Source organism: Quercus lobata, chromosome 8, assembly GCF_001633185.2.
Source record: "Quercus lobata isolate SW786 chromosome 8, ValleyOak3.0 Primary Assembly, whole genome shotgun sequence".
Taxonomy (NCBI): Eukaryota; Viridiplantae; Streptophyta; class Magnoliopsida; order Fagales; family Fagaceae; genus Quercus; species Quercus lobata.
The window spans coordinates 49,321,426-49,341,816 of NC_044911.1; the positions used below are offsets into that span (position 1 = coordinate 49,321,426).

Consider the following 20,391-nt stretch of genomic DNA (forward strand, 5'->3'; position numbering starts at 1 on the left):
TCCAAATTTACTCACAAGGCACAAAGCTCATTAAGCATGTCCACCAAAAGCTGACCATGAGCCGCTTGAACGGTCATGACAATCTCCAACGTACAACGAATGTCTGAATCATCTGAGGTAGACGGTGGGGGAACAGCAGCAACAACATTAGGATCAACAGACTCTTTAGCCGTAGTATCACCTGTAAAAGAGGGAGGAGGAGGTGCGATAACAGAAGACTCAACCCTAGGGTGTTTAAAGCTTGCTCTCATTTAAGCAGCCCTCTGCCTAAAAAAGGTGGCACCGATAGGAGCGATAATATGAACAGGCTTAGGCACCAGAAACTCATCTAATCCTAGATGTAACAAAATCCGGTGAATAAAAATGGGGAAGAAAAAAGCATGAGCAGTAGAACTTCTCCTATGAACCTTAATCAAAGAACAAATACAAAGATGAGGAAAGCTCATAGGAGCATCAGAGATAAGGGCATACAAAAATGCACCTCTCTCCAAAGGAATGGTGTGCAGATGAGAGATAGGCCAAATGGAGTGGTAAGAAATCCGAAAGAAAAAATAGTGAATCTCGGTCAACTCGTGAGAGGTGATCCGAGGATTAAAACCCCACTGGATAGTAGTACCAGTAATAAATGACATAATGTCATCAAGGGACAGAGACTCGTCGTACAGATAAACAGGATGCTGGACTAATGGCACCCCAAGAGCAGCAGCCACTACTGAAGGAGTAATGGTGTACTCATCACCCCGTATCCAACTTCTCACAAAAGTGTTGGAATCATATGATTGGATAGAGAGGTTTGAATAGAACTCTTTGATCAAGGTAGCCAGAGGAGGATGATTAACATCCAACAAAGGTAACCAGCCCCGACGGTCAAAGTTTCTCCTAATCTCACCATCTAGTTCGTCTAACAGAACCTTTCTTTCAGCCTAAATGTTCCTACGAAGGTTCAGCTTCTCATAAGCTTCCTGGTTTTTCTCACTCAAAAACCTCTCACTATCAAAGGTGGGGGAAGAAGTAGAGGTGGATTTCCTATTAGCTCTAGTCTTCCTAGACATGATGCTAAAGAGCAGAAAGACAGACATAGAAGAGAACGAAAAAAACAGAAAAACCAAGGGTAGATTGCAAGTTAGCACAGAAAAATATAGAAATAACAATTCTATATGATGTATGAACAATAACAACACATGATGCATGCTCTAATGTAGTGAGAATAAGTTCAATTTTACTCAAAGATCACAAAAATGGCCTAAGCATTGAATTTACATCAAAAACCCCAAAATTTGAAAAACCCATTTTCACAAAACCCAACTAATTGATCGATTGACCATTACACAAGAGAGATAACACATTATAATGATCAAATGGATCAATCTATCAAGCCAATTTCATTGAATTAAGCACAATTGAACAAAATCCCCAAATCGGGTAGTTTCAAGCCCTAGAAATTTCAATTTTTCACAAATCATCAAATTGATCAAATCAATTCACAAAGATCAGTTTTATATTGTCCCACAACAAAAACCCATTGATCAATTTCCAAAGAAAAGGCTTAAATCAACAAAAATCCCAAATTTTCATAGGTTCGACATTCTCCCTAAAATGCATGAAACATGGAAATAAATGAAAAAGGAGGGGCAAAAAGGTCTTACCGGCCTTAAAGGACAAAAACCCTTGAATAAATTTGGGCAAAAATGACAAAAATCTTGCTTGGAATCTTAAACCGATCGAATAGAGAGAGAAAAGCTTTTGAAAGTTTTGAAATAGTGTTTGAACGCGTGAGAAACAAAGGTTTTAAAAAACTCTCTATACGATTTTCGATTGATCGAAAAATAGATTCAACCGATTAAAAATCACTTTCGATTGATCCAACAGCGATTGAGTAGGTCAAATTCAAAACAAAATTTAAATCGCATTTTCGATCAATCGAAAAACAGATTCGATTGATCGAAAATCTGGAAAACACAATTTTTTGAAAAACAGAGCAGTTTTATGTAGAAACTCCTCAAAACATAGTATTTTATAAATAAAATGCATGAGTATGAGATGGAATGCTCTTCAGAAAACATTTGTATTGAATCCAGATTTCCCAAAAATAAGGTTTTCAATCAATTATCCTTAAATTCACAAACAGCAAACATGTTTTGCATAAAACTCAAGGAATTTTAAAACTTGGTTGGCCAAACTAAACGAGGAGAAAGTATACCATGTTTCAGTAATACCAACTTAGTAGCTATTTTGGTATTTCATACTCAATAAATGAGTGACACCTGTTTCAAAAAACCACTTTAGACTACTTCAATAAATTAATCACAATCTTCTATACTATCGGGAAGATAAATTAATCATTTATTGGAGTAGTCTGATGTGATTTTTTAAAACAGGTGTCACTCATTTATTGGGTAAGAAATACCAAAGCAGATGTTAAGTTGGTATTACCAAAACATGGTATACTTTCTATTTGTTTTTAGACCGCTTAAAACACAAGTAGATTAACCTAGTTAATTAGCCAAGTGATTACTTAGTCAAATTATCAAATCTAGGTTAACACAAATATCATATTATTGTAAAGTACGGAAAATAAAGAACACAACAATATGATAACCCAGGAAAACCAAACTGGTAAAAAACCTGGGGATAATTTAACCTAGTTATCCTTAAGGTAAACTGAATCCACTATGAAAGAATTGAAGTTTACATAATAGCGACTTGGACCACTAACATCCTATTGCTACCTCGAGTAGGAAACTTACTACCACGACCACGTGATAGCTCCGAGTCCACGGACTACTTCTTTCTTGGATTTCCAGCAAGTACAAGCACTCCCGCTTGTGTATCTTTAAGCTCTTGAAAGCAGCAATTGAGTTGATCACCAAGCTCTTGACATCAATCTTGAGATTGGAAACCCTAAGTGTATGTGAAGGCAAACACCTCTAGATCTCATAGAAGATTCACACACACAACATAAAGAGCAACCCTAAAACGTGACTAGGGTTTTCCCTTTTATACTTAAGGCAAAACATAAAACCCTACACGTCAAATGGGCTTGAGTTAAGTTGGAAATTCTGTAGGAAAAACAATTTGCACGACTTTTGATCGATCAAGTCTAATTCTTGATCGATCGAGCCAGGCAGATTTACACAGTAAATCCTGCAGTAACTCGATTCCAACTTTACATAAAAGCACATACTTTGAGCAAGTCTAAATAAGTCTAAACAAGACTAAAACGTTTTGATTATGGTTTGCCAACATTACAAAATGAAGTTTTAATACATTAGTTCCTAATTACTTAGAACCTAACACTTTCTCTTGAATGAGATAGATCAGAAGTAAAAATAAATAAATGAATGAACTTAGAAAACTGAAGAGTTCAGTTTAAACGTGTGAAGATAAAACATTCTTGGAAATTAGAGGTAGGTGTTAGGTGATTAGGACAGGCTTGTGATGAGGAGGAGAAAAAAAGAAAAAGAAAATGGGAAGAGCTAAAATAAAATAATAATAATAATAATAATAATAATAATAATAAAAGATGCTAAATATAGTGGAAGAGAATAAAAACTAAAAAAAAGTAGTAACAAATGTTGGCGGGTATACTTTGGCTTGTACATGTGCAACAACTTCGGATTTGAGTAAAAAAGAGATCTAGACTTTGCCTTATAATTTTTTTTCAAATGTCTAGTCAATTAAACAAAAATTCACATTTATTGTTAGTTATATATATATATATATATATATATATATATAAAATAAAATATAAAATAGCAGTAAACCCAAAACGGTACACCAGTATTGACCGATATTCGAAATATATCGTATCGGTGACCAAACCAGTACAGCCTCTATTATGGTATTGACTTCCTTGCTCTATTTGGCACTTGCGCAAATTTAAGAACTAAATTGGCCAAATTAAAAGTTTAGGGGTGTAATGAGCATTAACTCAAAGTTCAAGGGGTGTCTTGGTATTTTTCCCAAAATATATCAATAAAGTTCCAAAGCCTAGAAACCAAGCCTAGCTCATGTAAATTTCTATTCCACACCCCAACCTTCAAAGCCAGGGGGCTTAACATAATTTGGAGCCTAAGGCGAAAACTCTATATAGGACCTTTAATATGTAAATATTTATTAAACAAAATTATTTAATATTAATCAAATTAAGGTTAATTTGATACATTAAATACATAGTTTGATGAATAATACCAACAAAACTAATGTTAATTTCATATAGAGAATTGAATATCATAGTTGAACTATAAATATTAATAAAAAAAAATAAAAATATATTACGATTAAAAAAGATGATTTATTTTGGATATATGACAATGCATAGTTAAGTAAAGTTGTAATCTAATTTTTATTTTTATATCTTGTGTAGGGATAGGGGCCCAAAATTGTATATTGGGTCTTCGACTTTGGCCGAGGACGTTGATTGGTCCGAGGACGAATAAACAATAGTAAGGGTGTTAAGTTCAGAGTCCCATAAGTAACATGCAAGTGGAAATGTTGGGGAAGGTGGTCTGAGGAGGATTGTCTCCTCGGATAAATGAAGCACAGATCAAACGTATATTCTATCACTCAGAGTGACCTTTCAGGAAATTTCATTGAGAAGGACATGCGTTATGAACATACTGGAAAAAGGGGAATTAGGAAATATCTAAGGAAAAGTTGCTGCCACTGCATTAAATGCCCTATATCTAATTTTTTGGCCGCATTTATGTGGAGAAGACCCTTGAACAGTGCTGCCTTGACTACCACAACTCACAGAAGGCTAGAGAGGGTGTTTGATGGGACAAACATTCATGTAGTGACTCAAATGATCAACAAATGTAGGATCAAGATCGTCCAGATGGAACTATATAACGTAAGAGATCCTCCATGGATAGGGGATCGAAAAATCACAAGAGAAACACTGTAGCAATCAAGAACCAACTCTGTAATCAAACTTGTAGGGAATATATAAGAACTGATCTCCTCGGACTGTGTCGAGGACGATTTTCTCTAATTTAATTCAATCATTTTCTCTGTTCTTGTCAATTGTGCCCACTTTATTTGTGATCCAACTCATTTTAACCCAATTTTCCAACCCACTCTCTACAAATTCATTGTTTTGGGCTTTTTGGGCCAAGGTCCATCCATCGTCTGGGCTAGGGACTCAAACCTGGTCCTTACATCTTGTTTTTAAGAGGGAGAGAGAGAGAGAGAGAGATATATATATATATATATATTATTTGGTGTGTAGCTTTGTAGGATATCAATTTACAAAAATTAAAGTCTCAAACTATTAGGGGAGACTAATCTATAATTGATGATTTTACACATTTACAACATCTTTTTGAAACATTTTAGGGTTTCAATTGGGTTAAGGTTCTATTGGTCTTATATTTTGAGAGTCTTAATAGATGAAAAAGAAAAATGCGCTAATTAAAAGCACTATAAAATGTTCAAAATATAATGTGACATTGACTCTCATTGATGAACTTCATCAATTTAACTAATGAATGTTTATATCACTTTTTTGTAATTAATAACATAGCAATTTATAAGCCAATAGTAAAATTTGAAGTATCCTTAACATTACTAATAAAAAAAATGAATAACCTTTAAAAAAATACATGTAATTTTATAAAAATTTAGGCATTTAACCATGGGAAGTGGGGCCTTTTTCCCTAAGGGAAATTTTGTTTTTAGGTGGGGCCTTAGGCCTAGGCCTTGGGCTGGCCCTGTTCAAAGCCCCTATTTTTTTAAGTAACAAGTTTTGTTAGAAACTTAGAATAACCTTCAAAGCCCAAATGGAAGTTCAAGAAATTAAATACTGGATTATACTCCAAATTTTAAGCTTCAAAACAAACACACGCAAACAACAACGGCCCTTATTGTATTTCAAATTTTCAACTAACTAGTTTCTCCCAATATTCATTCTCCCACATACCTACTTCTCTCATTATATTTTATTTTCTTTGATGAAGTGGCTTCAATAGTTGGAACTTGGAAGATCATAAAGGAGGAGGCATTGTGCATGGAAGTGTATCCCTAGGGCATTTCACCATGGACTCCACCATGAAATTCTTCAACTTCCAAAATTTATTACCCTCTAGACATGCCATTGTTTCTGAACAGACCTCAAACGCTCCTGGAGGAATTGTTGGTTCAAATTTCAAGAGATTTGCATATTCACTTAACAAGTGAAACATGTAGTCGTAAACAAAGTCCATTTTAAGGTTCTCTTGAATGAATTTGCTTCCTGCCTCTCCAATTTCCTGTGCCTGAAATATAAGTGTTGGAGGAGATAGAATCGTGAAGAAAAACAATTGAATAAAGAAATAAATAAATTTGAAGCATGTCTAGCACCAAATAAGAAACATAGTGCATGTTGGGTCCCATTGTTGACTGTTACATTGCTTATAAGCTGACGTATCAATGAATGTAATATGTACAACTTTAATAACATAATAAATAAAGGTAATGTTAAAGATACTACAAATTTTACTCTATAAGCTTTATAAATTAATGAGCCATCAATCATAGAAAATATAAATTAAGACATTTATTTGGGTTAAATTACTGATATGGTCATCAAATTACGCGATAAAGTTTAATTTGGTCCCTTGAGTGTTAGTTGTGTTAATTTAATCCCCCAACTGTTAGTTGAATAGACTTAGTCCCTTAAGTTTCAATATCAAGTAATATCATTATGAAACTTCTCTTCTTTTAAATCTTAATGAGATTGACAAAATTAGTTAATGTAACAAATAGAGCATAAGTTAAAAGATATCCATAGAAAGTGTGAAAATTCTAAAGCTAAATCAACTTTCAACTATTAATTACGTTAAAATTTAAATGGGAGACCTAAGGATGACATTGTGACTTGATTTTGAAAGTTGAATTATTACGTTGACACAATTTATAGCTGAGGGATAATAGATGGAGGATTAGTAAAATTGATAGTAGTTTTTGTTAGGTTATAAATATTTAGGATTAAATGTTTAGATTTTTATTTTGTGTATGTTGGCAAATAGCGAGAACAAAAACATGTCTAGATTAGGTGTTAGACATTACTCAAGATTGTACAAATCAAGATTCAAGAACATTCAAGTTGCAGAAAGGTGAGTTTAAGTTTTGTGAAGCTTGACTGATCGAAAATTAGACTCGACCGATCGAAAATCGCAGAAAAGGTAATTTTGTAGATTTTAAACCAAGCGCAAGCCCGTGAAAACATTTAGGGTTTTAGTCCAACACTTCTAAGTATAAAAGGAAAACCCTAACTATGTTTTGAAGACTCTTGGAAAACTTGTGAGTTACCCCTGTGAGATCTATGAGGTTTCTGTAACCTTCTAACTCTACAAGTGTCTACCAAAATGAGATCTATAATCAAGTACTAGTGTAATCAAGTTGTTGCTACAAGATCAACAACAATTGGTGATCTGAAACCTTTGAGTGGGATCTCAAAGTCATAAGTGTGAGAGCTTTTGTTCAACAAATCCAAGAGAGAAAAGTCTGTGGAGTCGAAGATACATGTGGTCGTGTTAGTAAGTTCTATTGGAGGTAGCATTAGGTTTAGGAGTTAAATCTTTTGTAAACTTCAATTCTTTCTAGTAGATTTGTTTACCTTGAGGAAAATTAGGTCAAATCCTCCCCAGGTTTTTACCTTGAAACATTTAGTTTCAATAGTTTTCTTGGGGTGATCATATCGTTGTGTCTTTTACTTTTCTGTTGTGCATGATATGATATACTATTGTTTAATCTAGATCTCATAATTAATCTTAGTAACTACTTGGCTGATTCACTAGGTGTAAACAATTTATTTTAAAGGGGTCTAGACAAACAAACAGTTTTAGTATTTTTCAATTAGTTTTTTGTTATTAGTGATACGTCAATAATTTGTAAGGTTTATGTAGTAAATTTTGTAGTATCCTTGTCATTACTCTTTCCAAAATGTATAGCACTAGTCTACTATGTATATAACAAGCATTCCATGAGAACATCAGAAAAAATCGTGCTATTTCTCTAAGGAAAAATAGAAAATTAACACCATTTTGAGAAGGCTTTTAAACAGTGCAATTCTATTTAAGTGTTCTGCATTGGTTTATGTTTTTCATAATTCAAGAAAAGAGAACTGTTTTAGGAAAACAAAGACACCACACATGCATGTCCACATGTGGTTAAATTTGATTGTGTCAAGAGGGGAAGAGAGTAGGAGAGGTTTACTTTGTCGGTGACATAATTGCCCCATTCCACAGCAAGCTTAAGATCTCTGCATGTATTATTAGTTATTTTGATGGGCCAGTAGTGTTGCATGGGCACCAAGCTTCTTGTGAAAAAGTCATGGTACTGAGGCATCAATAGCAAGGTCATGGAATTGCAAGCTAGAATGTACTTTTCACTCACTGACCATGTCTTTCCTTCTATGTAAATTTTATATCTTCAGATGAAAAAGCCAAACAAAACAGAAAATAATGTCATTAATAACACTATGAATGTATTATGACATATTTCAAAGGAAATTATAAGAAAAATGAAGAAAAATAAGTTTTTGAGAAAATTAAAGAAGTGCAATATTTACCTATGGGTGCATTGGTCTTCTAGTTTTGAGTTCTTGAATCCTTGTTTAGATTCTTCTTCCCAATCCTGAATACAAATAAAATAGTTGAAATAAATATGTTCCAAATTTCTCTCAAAAGCCTGTCTGCGTAGTACTTTTTTTTCTATATGTTTCTTTCACACTATCTCTTCTAAAGAGGGAAAAAAACACTATTTCTACTCCCAAAATAGGATCAAACAAGATCTTTGCATAATTTCCACATATGAAATTATGCACAATTTCACAAAGAAATAGCTTACTTGTTTCTCGATAAGATGCTCAATATCATTTAATTAAACAGATGACCCCTTAGCTACTTATTGTTTGAAGAAACCTTCCACTTCAATGGGTATTTTTTTTTTTTTTTTTTTCATGAAAAGTAAAGATGAGATAACTAATCTAGTTTTTCATTAAGATAATTACATGTGTTTTTCACAATTTTGACAACCAAACATGTCAATGATGTTAGGGCTGGCCCACCGACCCTAGGCCTAGGGCCCCTACTAGAGAAAGGCCCCCCAAGAGAGGGGGCATAAGTTATTTTTTTAAATATATATATAAATGAATTGTTACTCCCCCCCCCCCCCCCCCATTTTTAAGAATGCTTGAGAAATTGAGTGATATTATAAATATTACAAATTTTACTTCAGAGAGCTTGCAAATTTCAATGTCACCATCACAATAAGTAATCCAAATATTCATTTATTATCTTTTTGAAGTGCAACCATTCACATTCTTTTCTATATCTATTTGTAAGATTTTTATAATAAAATTTGTGATAGCTATTAACATTTTCCCAAAAATAAATATAGATTAATATAAATCCAACCAAATCACCATTAAGTGAATAAAAAATGCTAAACAACTACAAATTTTATTACAAAAAAAATTTCAAACTGATGTGGCAAAAATGTGGTTGGCGTTGCTGAAACAATGTAATAAATGAATTTGAATTAATAAATTTTTTTAATTGATGATGAGTCATTTTGTAAGGTTTATGGGGTAAAATTTATAATATCCCAAGCATCTTTCAAGTGAATTAATCATACTAAAAGTAAGAATAATGAGTTGTTAATAAAAATTTGTAATATAAAACATTTACTAAATTGATGGTTAATAAACTGAATATTATTTAGGTGATACTTAAATATATATATGAAAACACCCATTTAAATTTTTTCTTTAAGCCTGAAATTGTATTAAGCCAACCCTGTTTGATGTACAAGTATTTAATGTCTTTTCTTTTACTAAATATTCTTAGCAAAAGTTCCGGATAACTAAACAATTGACCACTCGTACTAGAATTGTATGAATGTTCCTTAAAATAAAAATCAAGGAATTTGATAAAGAAATTCACCTGGATATATAAACGAACATTCCAATCATTTTTGTGAGAGACATTGCAATTCATAAGCTCTACTCTCTTTTTGGACACATATGGATTCCCTTTCCAGAAAGCATAGGGCTTTCTATCTTTCCATTTGATCTTTTTATTGCCTTCTTTTAGGGCCTCCAACGTAGTCCCCCATGGCTTTATATCGACTTCAGGCCTAACGAAGGAAAAGTTTTGTTAATGATTTTTTTTGAAAAAATAATAATAATAATAATAAGAACTATGAATCACATGAGAAAACAAAGGAGTGCAACCCCTGTTATAATTAACATTATTATTTTATGATAACCATTAACCACTGTTAGAAGCTGAATCATATGAAAAAAAAAAAAAAAAAAAAAAGTGTAACCTTTTTTACAAGTTTACTTAATTAGATCAGTAAAGCTATTGGGCTTTTCTCTCACTAGTGCTGTCTCTGGACGGCACTCTTGATGGTGAAACCCTAGTACTATCATTGGATAGGTCCTCTTTCCCCTCATTGGTGGAAACCCGGTACCCACCCTATCCTTACACCACACCATTGGTCCTGTACTTCCTTCTCATCACTCTCTTTCCTTACACTCTCTGCATTCACACCACACCTTTGACCCGTATTTCCTTCTCATCCTTCTCACAATCTCTGAACTCATACCATGGATGAATTGACTGGCAAGTGGGCCCGCTTGTCGCTCAACACATAAGAGAGTCAAACGGTCCCACTAGCACCAACCACAGAAGACAATGCCAGAGTTCTTATTGCAAATCTCTTCACCAAACGTCAAGTCAACATCGAGGTGCTATCAAGAACAGTTAGAAGCATGTGGCATTCTACCCAGGAGTTCGAAATCCGAGACCTTGGATCCAACACAATTCTACTCCTCTTCTCTGATGAGGCCGATACTCTCAAGATCCTAGCGCAACAACCATGGTTGTTTGATAAGTATCTTATTGGTCTTTATAAGCCTATGGAGCATGAATCAGTGGAAGCCATCGGACGGACCTGGGGTAGAGTTGAACAGGTTGATACCTCTCCGAGTGGCGAATGCTGCGGAAAATATATTAGAGTTCACGTCAATCCCGATATACGCCAGCCCCTCTCACGTGGCCAATTTGTGGACATGGGAAACTCTGAACCTTTGTGGATTTCAATCCAATATGAAAAGATGCCAATTTTCTGCTACTGGTGTGGCTTATTAAACCACGATGAGAAGTACTATAAAGCCTGGCTTGATAGTGATGGCACTCTGAATAAGGATGATCAGCAGTACGGTCCTTGGTTGAGGGCCAACACCACCAACATACAACAACCTCAGGTGGTGAACAGTAGAACCTCCCACACTCCACTGCCTCTTCCAAACCACTGCCCCACACCCTCACCACAAACAAAACTGTCACCTCCGTCAACCATAACGGCCACCCCATCGTAGCAAACACCATCATCAATACCACCTGAGAATCACGCTACACCTAAGGGTCATCAAATAGCTCACGGCCCACAGCCCACCCCAGAAACCCGACGACCCACCGGGCTAATGAGAGGCCTGACCTGTTGTAAATGAGGCCCATGGGTAGCCCACTAGCCCAGTGGGTCAGGCCGCGGGCTAGTTTTTATGCTCATTGGTACCTGGTGGGCTAGCCCAGTAGCCCAACCCATTAGTCTAGCCTAATAACTTATAATTCATAACAAAAATATATAGGAAGTGTGTGAAGGATTGATTTTGAAATATTATAGAGGAATTTCTTATGAACTCCTTCAACGACTAAGATACTCAAAGTAATTGTGCTAAACTTAGTTTACTAAATATATATTTTTCTAGTAGTCTAGCAAATTTGAATTAACCATTTGACATTTTTTGTATTAAAGATAAAAATAAAAAATTATTGAAAGCCTTAATAAAAAAAATTAAATAGGTTTCCATCAACAAAACAAAAAATTAAATAGATTTGACTATAAAAAAATTTGTAATTAAGTATTAAATTCTTTAATTCTTTCCTTTAAAAAAAATAGATTGATTATTCCCTTATAAAAAATTGATTCTTTCCTTATAAAAATAATAAAATAATATGCTAACACAAGCCCATGGGTAGCCTATTAGGCCCAACCCGATAGCCCAGCTCACTAAAGACAAAATGGGCATTGCCCATGGGCAGGGTCATGGGCTAAGGTTTTCTCTTTCGGCCCAACCCGACCCAGCCCGTTAACTAGTTAATAGCTCATTATGCCCAGCCCATTGTGCCCATGGGCCAAGTAAAAATGGGCTGGGCCGGCCCGACCCGACCCATTGACTACCCTTAGCTACACCCCAAAAATCGATGCCTACAAATAAGGAAATATTATCTGACCCTGATCTTTTCCTTTCACACATCACAGACATTGACCATGCATTAAACTCCTCTCCAAATCCAAACTCCATGACACCAATAACATAGCTGGCACAAGACCCTAAACCTGAGACTTATGCCCTCTCAAATGCTCCCAAGTCAACTGTACCACACAAGGAAAGCTCCAACTTTGAGGAAACTTTCCACTAGTACGACCAACACACAATCATTGCGTCGAAATCCCCTGACTCACAACACGATGCCAAAACCTCCACTCACCTCAGCACCATACAAACTGTGGGCCCAAAAATTGCAACTTGGTGTAGGATTAACCCCCCCACCCCCCATGCAATGGAATCCTCAAATGAGCCCATACTGGGCCCAAAACGCAAAAGTCAAGTTCTTGATACTTAGAGTGCCATTTTCATTCAGAAAAAACATAGGACTTTGGAGGAAGAAGCAAAAGCTTTGGGGAAACTCATGGCTGACAACCTGGGATCAACGGTGGTTGCTAGGCAGCACCGCCAGGAACAATGAGTGTTTTAAGTTGGAACTGTTGGGGGCTTGGGAACCCCCGAACAGTTAAAGCTCTTAAGAGAGCAATGCAGCAAAAAGATCCCATTTGTGTCTTCTTGATGGAGACAAAGCTCACCACAGAAAAACTATATAACATGAAACAAGATTGGGTTTACAGCCAAGGCCTCATAGTCTCAAGAGATGGTCTCAGTGGCGGTCTTGCTCTTTTATGGAAACCCGGAACTTAGGTACACGTCCAAAATTTCTCCCGTTGGTTTATTGATGCTCATATAGTTTGTGATAGTACAGGTACAAAGTGGAGACTCACTGGTTTTTACAGCCACCCCGAAACATGCAAACGAGAGGAAACATGGACTTTGCTTGAATCTCTGCGGAACTCTACAAACCTCCCCTGGCTTTGCCTTGGTGATATAATGAAATTGTTAGTCGCACGGAAAAGAGTGGAGGCTCCTTACGCCCTACCTAATAGATGGATCGTTTTCGCTTTGTCATTTATACATGCAGCTTCACTGACTTAGGATTTGTAGGCTCTTTGTACACCTGGTCTCGGAACCACCCTATTGAAGGCCGAATCCACATTCGCCTTGACCGAGCACTAGCCACAATTTCATGGAAAGCTCTCTTCTCGAATGCCACGGTCCACCACATCTCCATGTCCACCATTGACCATTCCATGTTGGCAGTACACTTGCAACCCCACAGACACCATCCATGACATCGAACCCAACGTCCATTTTGCTTCGAAGCAATGTGGCTAAGGGATCCTCGGTGCGCCGAAGTTGTCCAGGAAGCTTGAAGTGAGGGTTTATGCAAAACTGTAGGTGTACCTATCACCAACTGCCTTGACAATTGCAAGGCACGTTTAGCTCATTGGAACAAAACATAATTTGGCCACGTGGGAAGGCAGATCACTCAGTTGGAAAAGGAACTACAAGTCCTTGAACACAACCCACAGCACAACTTCGAACAGATACAGAGTGTCTGTAAATCACTCAACTCTTGGTTGGATGCTGAGAATACTATGTGGCACCAACAGGCAAAACACATATGGATCACTGATGGAGATTGCAACACATCTTTTTTCCACCAGAAAGCCTCAAACCGCAAGCAGAGAAATACCATCCATGGCCTTACTGACGATACTGGCGTGTGGCAAGAAGATGACCAAACTGTGGAGAATATAATATTAGATAATTTTTCTAATATATTCGAAACAAACAGGCCCATTGGCACATCTACAATTATTGATGCCATCCAACCAGTGGTCATTGACTCCATGAACAGATTTTTATTTCAACCTTTCCAAGCAGATGAGGTCCACAAAGCACTCAAACAGATGCACCCAAAAAAATCACCAAGTCTTGACGGTATGCCACCCCTTTTCTTTCAGCACTTTTGGTCTCTATCTGGTGAGTGTGTTACAAAATCTGTACTTGACTTTCTTAATTTGGGCATCATTCCACCAAAGTTTAATGAAACTCATATTATCTTGATTCCAAAAATAAAAAATCCCACCAAGATAACACTGTATAGGCCAATTAGCTTGAGCAATGTCATCTCCAAGCTAGCCTCTAAAGTCATTGCTAATAGACTAAAACGTTTCCTCCCAAAAATTATCAGTGAACATCAAAGTGCCTTTATTTCTGAACACCTTATTACTGATAATATTCTTATTGCTTTTGAGACCATGCATTATCTAAATCAAAAGAGGACAGGTAAAAATGGGGAGATGGCCTTGAAACTTGATATGAGTAAAGCTTTTGATAGGGTAGAATGGGGCTTCCTTAGAGATGTAATGATAAAAATGGGTTTTGATGGTAGATGGGTAAACCTTATGATGCAATGTGTTACTTCTGTTACTTACTCAATCAGGTTGAATGGCAGACCCCGTGGACACATTGTCCTATCTAGGGGCTTGAGACAAGGAGACCCCATTTCCCCTTTCCTTTTCTTATTTTGTGCAGAAGGAATCTCATCTCTTCTCCAACAAGCCACTTCAACCAGCACACTTCATGGAATAGCAGCCTGCCCACAAGGTCCATGGATCTCACACCTCTTTTTTGCAGATGATAGCATCATTTTTTGCCAGGCCACAAAGGAAGAATGCACCCATCTTGAGCAAGTCTTGGACATGTATGAACATGCTTCTGGCCAAAAAATAAACCGAGACAAAACTACCTTATTCTTCAGTCACAACACCACACTGGACATTCAGGAAGACATAAAGCAACGTTTTGGAGCTGAGGTCATAAAACAACATGAGACATACCTGGGACTACCTTCCTTGGTGGGTAGATTGAAGAAGAACACCTTCCGAGAACTAAAAGAGAGACTTGATAACAAGCTGTCTGGCTGGAAAGAGAAAATGCTCTCACAAGCAAGGAAGGAAGTGCTCATTAAAGTGGTGGCTCAAGCAATCCCAGCCTACACTATGAGTGTCTTCAAGCTTCCGGATATGCTTTGTGATGAAATGACTAGCATGATCCGTGCTTTTTGGTGGGGACAATCCATTGGAAAAAATAAAATGGCTTGGCTATCTTGGGACAAAGTCTATACTCCTAAGGAAATGGGTGGTTTAGGCTTTCGTCATCTCAAATCCTTCAACTTGGCACTCCTCACCAAACAAGGATGGCGACTACAAATCAACACCCACTCTCTGGTGTCCCGTGTTCTAAAAGCCCGATACTTTCCACACACTAATTTTCTACAAGCTGAGTTAGGCTCCAAGCCATCCTTTGCATGGCGAAGCCTCATCGCAGCACAGTGTGTCGTTAGGGAAGGTTGCAGATGGCAGATTGGTAACAGTGACTCTGCCCGGATTTGGCATGACAGGTGGCTCCCATGACCATCCTCTTTTCACCCCACAACACCACCAAATACCTTGCCTGGAGATGCAAGGGTCAGTTCACTGTTGGATGAACTTACAGGCGAATGGAGGAGTGGCTTGGTCAAGCATATTTTCATGCAAGATGACTCCGATGTGATCCTCAGCATGCCACGCAGCCATAGTCAAGCTGCTGACCGACTGGTATGTGCCTACACCCCAAGAGGCACCTTCACAGTTCGTAGTGCCTATAAGGTAGCCCTTTCATTATTAAATCATACCCATGCGGCACGAGCTTCCAATGATGAGTCTTAACGTCCCACCAAAACTCAAAATATTTGCATGGAGAGCCTGTCGCAATATACTCCCTACCAAAGTCAATCTCTATCATCGTGGGGTTATAGAGGATGCCACGTGCGAAGCTTGCCGCCTTGGGGAGGAAACTAGTGGACACATGTTCTGGGAGTGCATCAAAGCTCGTGACACATGGATAGCTACAGGTCTACCACTGGACATTAGAGGCGTGTGCTTCAGGGAATATGTGGACCTTCTCTGGCACCTTATCTTCATTCAACATGCAGGTAAGGACATGCTTGAGTTGCTAATCATGATTCCATGGTGCATGTGGTATAATAGGAACAAAACTCGACTTGGCTCTCCTCGGCAGTCCAGTCATGACATCATTATGAAAGCCCGATCCATGCTACATGACTTCCACCTTGCACACTTTCGGTACTGCAATCCCAGTTCTGCAGAAGAAGTTAGGTGGACCACTCCTATGTTCCCATGCTATAAAGTCAACATGAATACTGCGGTTTTGAAGAACACAAAGTCGGTCGGCATTGGGATCATTATTCGGGACCATGTGGGTGACGTGCTTGCTGCTTTGAGCACGCAACTTCCGCTGCCACTGGGTCCACTTGAAGCTGAAGCAAAAGCAATGGACATAGCCATCTCTTTCGCAAAGGACATTGGCCTACAAGAAGTCACTTTCGAGTCAGATAGTTCAGTCCTTATTGGAGCTCTCTTGGACAAGTCAAAGGTACCCATCAGTATTGAAAATATCATCACAGGTATCCACGCCAAGCTACAGCACTTTAGACAACACCAAATGCTGCACGTCAAGCAACAAGGAAACACACTAGCTCACCTCTTGGCATGCCACGCCAATGGTCTTGATAACTTTGTAACTTGGATAGAAGAAATTCCATCTTTTATTGAATCCGCAATGATTCAGGATGCTTTGCTATTTTTTCATTATTAATAAAATTCAAGTATTTCTCATCAAAAAAAAGAAAGAAAAAGAAAGATCAGTAAAGCTATTATTATAACGTCGACCATCTTGCAAAACAATTATGGGGGTGAGTTTACTGTTTACGAGTACCTCATCTTATGGATATACAATATTAGGTATGTGAGATTTACAATTGTTCGTGTGTTTAATATATATGTGAAGGGAGTGTTGAATACACCCATTTTTGGAGGGAGTATTTTCTATTTCCATTGCATACAACGGATCTCTCAAAATTTGTAAACCCCAATAACGCACGAGGTTCACTTGTGAGAAACCTACTACATATATTGAGCTACTATATCATATATATCTGATACCTGTAAACCATCCTCACATGGAAATGGATATATGATATCATTTTCATATTCAGCAAAAAACCCTATGCCCCAAGTAACTTTTTGCAATCAAATTGTAATTAAATTTGAAAAGGAAACTTACCAACCCCAGAAGGACCAATCAGGGAAGACAATGTCTAGTGTTTCATCATCCTTACAATAATTGAACACTGGTGGCACCGACGTGGCTTTAAGCCCTTGGTAGTCACGTTTTTTAATCACGGTTTCGTCTCCACACCAAAACATCAACTCCAAATCTGGTACCTTCCCAGGGTACAACCTCAGAAGCTGTAAAATTCCCCATATTGTAAAGACATCCCTAGTTTGATATGACCCCTTATATCTCTCAACATAAGCCTTTCCCTTTACAATAACAAGTCTAAAATTTGCATAAACTCTTCCACTTTCCACCATGTCCCTCGTGATTCCAGTACTCTGCCACGGCCGTAGATCTTCATGGATCCACTGGGTGTGCTCCGGACATGCCACAGGAGATGATTCCTCTTTCTCAATTGTCACCGGGCAAGTGGTTGGGCACGTTAATGTTAAGTTCAAATTGGAGCAATTCAGTGGGAAATCAACTTGGCCAGGGGGCTTTTTAGGACTTGTTGTGGTTACAATATCTGTTATGACAGACTTGAAAAGAAGAAGAAATTATATAAGAAAAATGTATACATTCTAATAGAAAATGCGCAACCGAGAAAATTAAAGATTATATTTGTTTTCTTTAGGCGAAAAAGAAAGCACCAATTATAAATTTAGTTTCTTCTAGTTATTACTGTTAAATTGTTAATAGATAGTTCTCTAGATTGAAATTGAATACATTTATTGCATTTCACACTATAATTTAAGTTGGGAGCTACCAAATTTACTTATCACTTTCTTTCAAATCATATTTTGAAAACATGATTTTAGTTAAAATTATGAGAGTGTGAAGTGTATATGAAATGTGCAATAACGAGTGTATAACAAAATTTAGTCAAATTTAGGTGGGACCAATGTATTCAAATTTTTTAAACAGAGCTTTCTCCCACATGATCCATAAAAATAGAAGAAAGTATATTTTTAATTTAAATAAACTCCATGGACATGTAGAAGATAAATGCTATATCCACTCGGACTAAGACATAATTATAATTAAATTTTTGAAATTGAGATGTGAGTACTTTAAAATATGGCTATAAAGAGGGGGCCTATCCTCAATTGATCACAAGAATTGATACAGGCTTTTGTTTTATGATTGTGAGAAACTCTTGACATGTCATGAAAGTTATGCAGAATGACATATCTATAGTGAATCTAATTTTTGTTTTGTTAAAAAATAGTGAATCTAATTTTTTTGCAAAAGTTCTTACAAATAAGTATGGTCACCAACCAAGAAATCATTTATAATAGCTCCCAAATATCCCTATACCCTATTTAATAAATAAAATTGGATGGTCACCAGTGACCACTCACCAATGCCCCCACACCTTCATAATAATAATAAAGAAGAAACAAAACCCCACTCAACGAGGAAGTATACTTTGTTACGAGTGTATGTTTCTTGCTCCCCATAGATGTGAGGGAGAGGAAACATGCACCCGTAACAGGGTGTATTTTTCCCCACTCAATGCTCATTTCACTTCCAAAAATATATAGCAAGCAAATCAATTTTTTTTTTTTTTCTATTATCTGTGCTAATAAGCAAAGAGAAACAAACAAACATATAAACAAACTTAATTGGGAGGGACTTACCTTTTGAATCCAAATCCAACAGAGGGAGATGCTAACAAATGATAAGATGAAAATAGTGATGGTGGCCCATCTCTTCTTAGCAGACTTTGAGAAATGACCACACAATCGAGCTGCTCGTGACCAAAACAAGAAAACTGAATGAAAATAAGTTCCCATACCTTTTACATTAATAACCAGCTCAATTTCTATCTTCTTAATTTAGAAGTGTGATAATGGTTTATTAAGAACCACTTCTTTGTCCAAATTCATCTTCTTCTTTTTTTACTTTTCTTCTGAATTCTATGCCCAATAGACTTTCTAATAAGGAAAATGTTAAATGTACTATTATATAAAAGTTTACAAACTATCGTGACAATAAATACTCAATGTACTTAAAGTTTTAGTATATAAAGTTTACAAATTACTATGACAATAAATATAAAGTTGGCCATTTAATGTGACGATAAATGTAAAGCTGTCCCCTCTTCTCAAGACAATAAATATAAAGTTGGCCATTTAATGTGACAATAAATGTAAAGCTGTCCCCTCTTCTCAAGGCTTTAAAAACAAAATATAAATTACACTTTACCATCCTAAATTATACTCCTTATTACACTTTGCACCCTAAACTTTGAATTTTCATCCAAGTTAACAACAAACTTAAAGACAAGGTGCAAAATGTAACATGAGACATAGTTTAGGGTGCAAAAAGTGCATTAAAAAAGTTTAGGGTCTAAAGTGTAACATGAGGTATAGTTTAGGGTGGTAAAGTGTAATTTTCCCTAATATATAAAATTGAAAACATTTTACTTTTGATTGATTTGATAATATTTTGCGACATAAAATTTTTCACATTATATTTCATTCAATATTTAAATCCTTCCATTAGAATCTTTGTACATCTTATTTTATTTTGATGGTAAATATATTATTCAGTATACAATTATAATAAATTCCTAATTGTAGAGTATTTAATTCCATATTCAACCACATTTATAATAAATTCTTAATAATTATCCTAATTTTAAAATTTTATATTTAGACAAAATATATATATATATATATTATATTAAAAAATTTTGTGCATTGCACCGATTACCAACTAGTATATATTATAAAAGTTAGATCTTAAAACTGATGGTTGCACAAAATAAGGGCAAGTGTCCATTTGTCATTACATATGATAATGGACAAAGTTTGGCTCCAAACATGTTTAGAGCATTGGGCTCCAAGCACCAATTGAAAGATGACATTTGTCATTAATGTACACTACACATGGCTCACTTAACCTAACCAATCAAGTGGATTACGTGCATTGCACATGATGGGATACATGTTATTTTCTATTAGTGGTTGGAGTCCAAAGCTCCAAATCTGTTTGGAGCCAAACATTTTCCTATAATAATGACACGTGCCATTTTT

At 36.4% G+C, this 20,391-nt stretch overlaps 1 pseudogene; it reads right to left on the reverse strand.

Annotated features, from left to right (window-relative positions):
* Positions 1-11: 11 nt before the first annotated feature.
* Positions 12-19,146, reverse strand: LOC115957005 (annotated as a pseudogene).
* Positions 19,147-20,391: the final 1,245 nt, after the last annotated feature.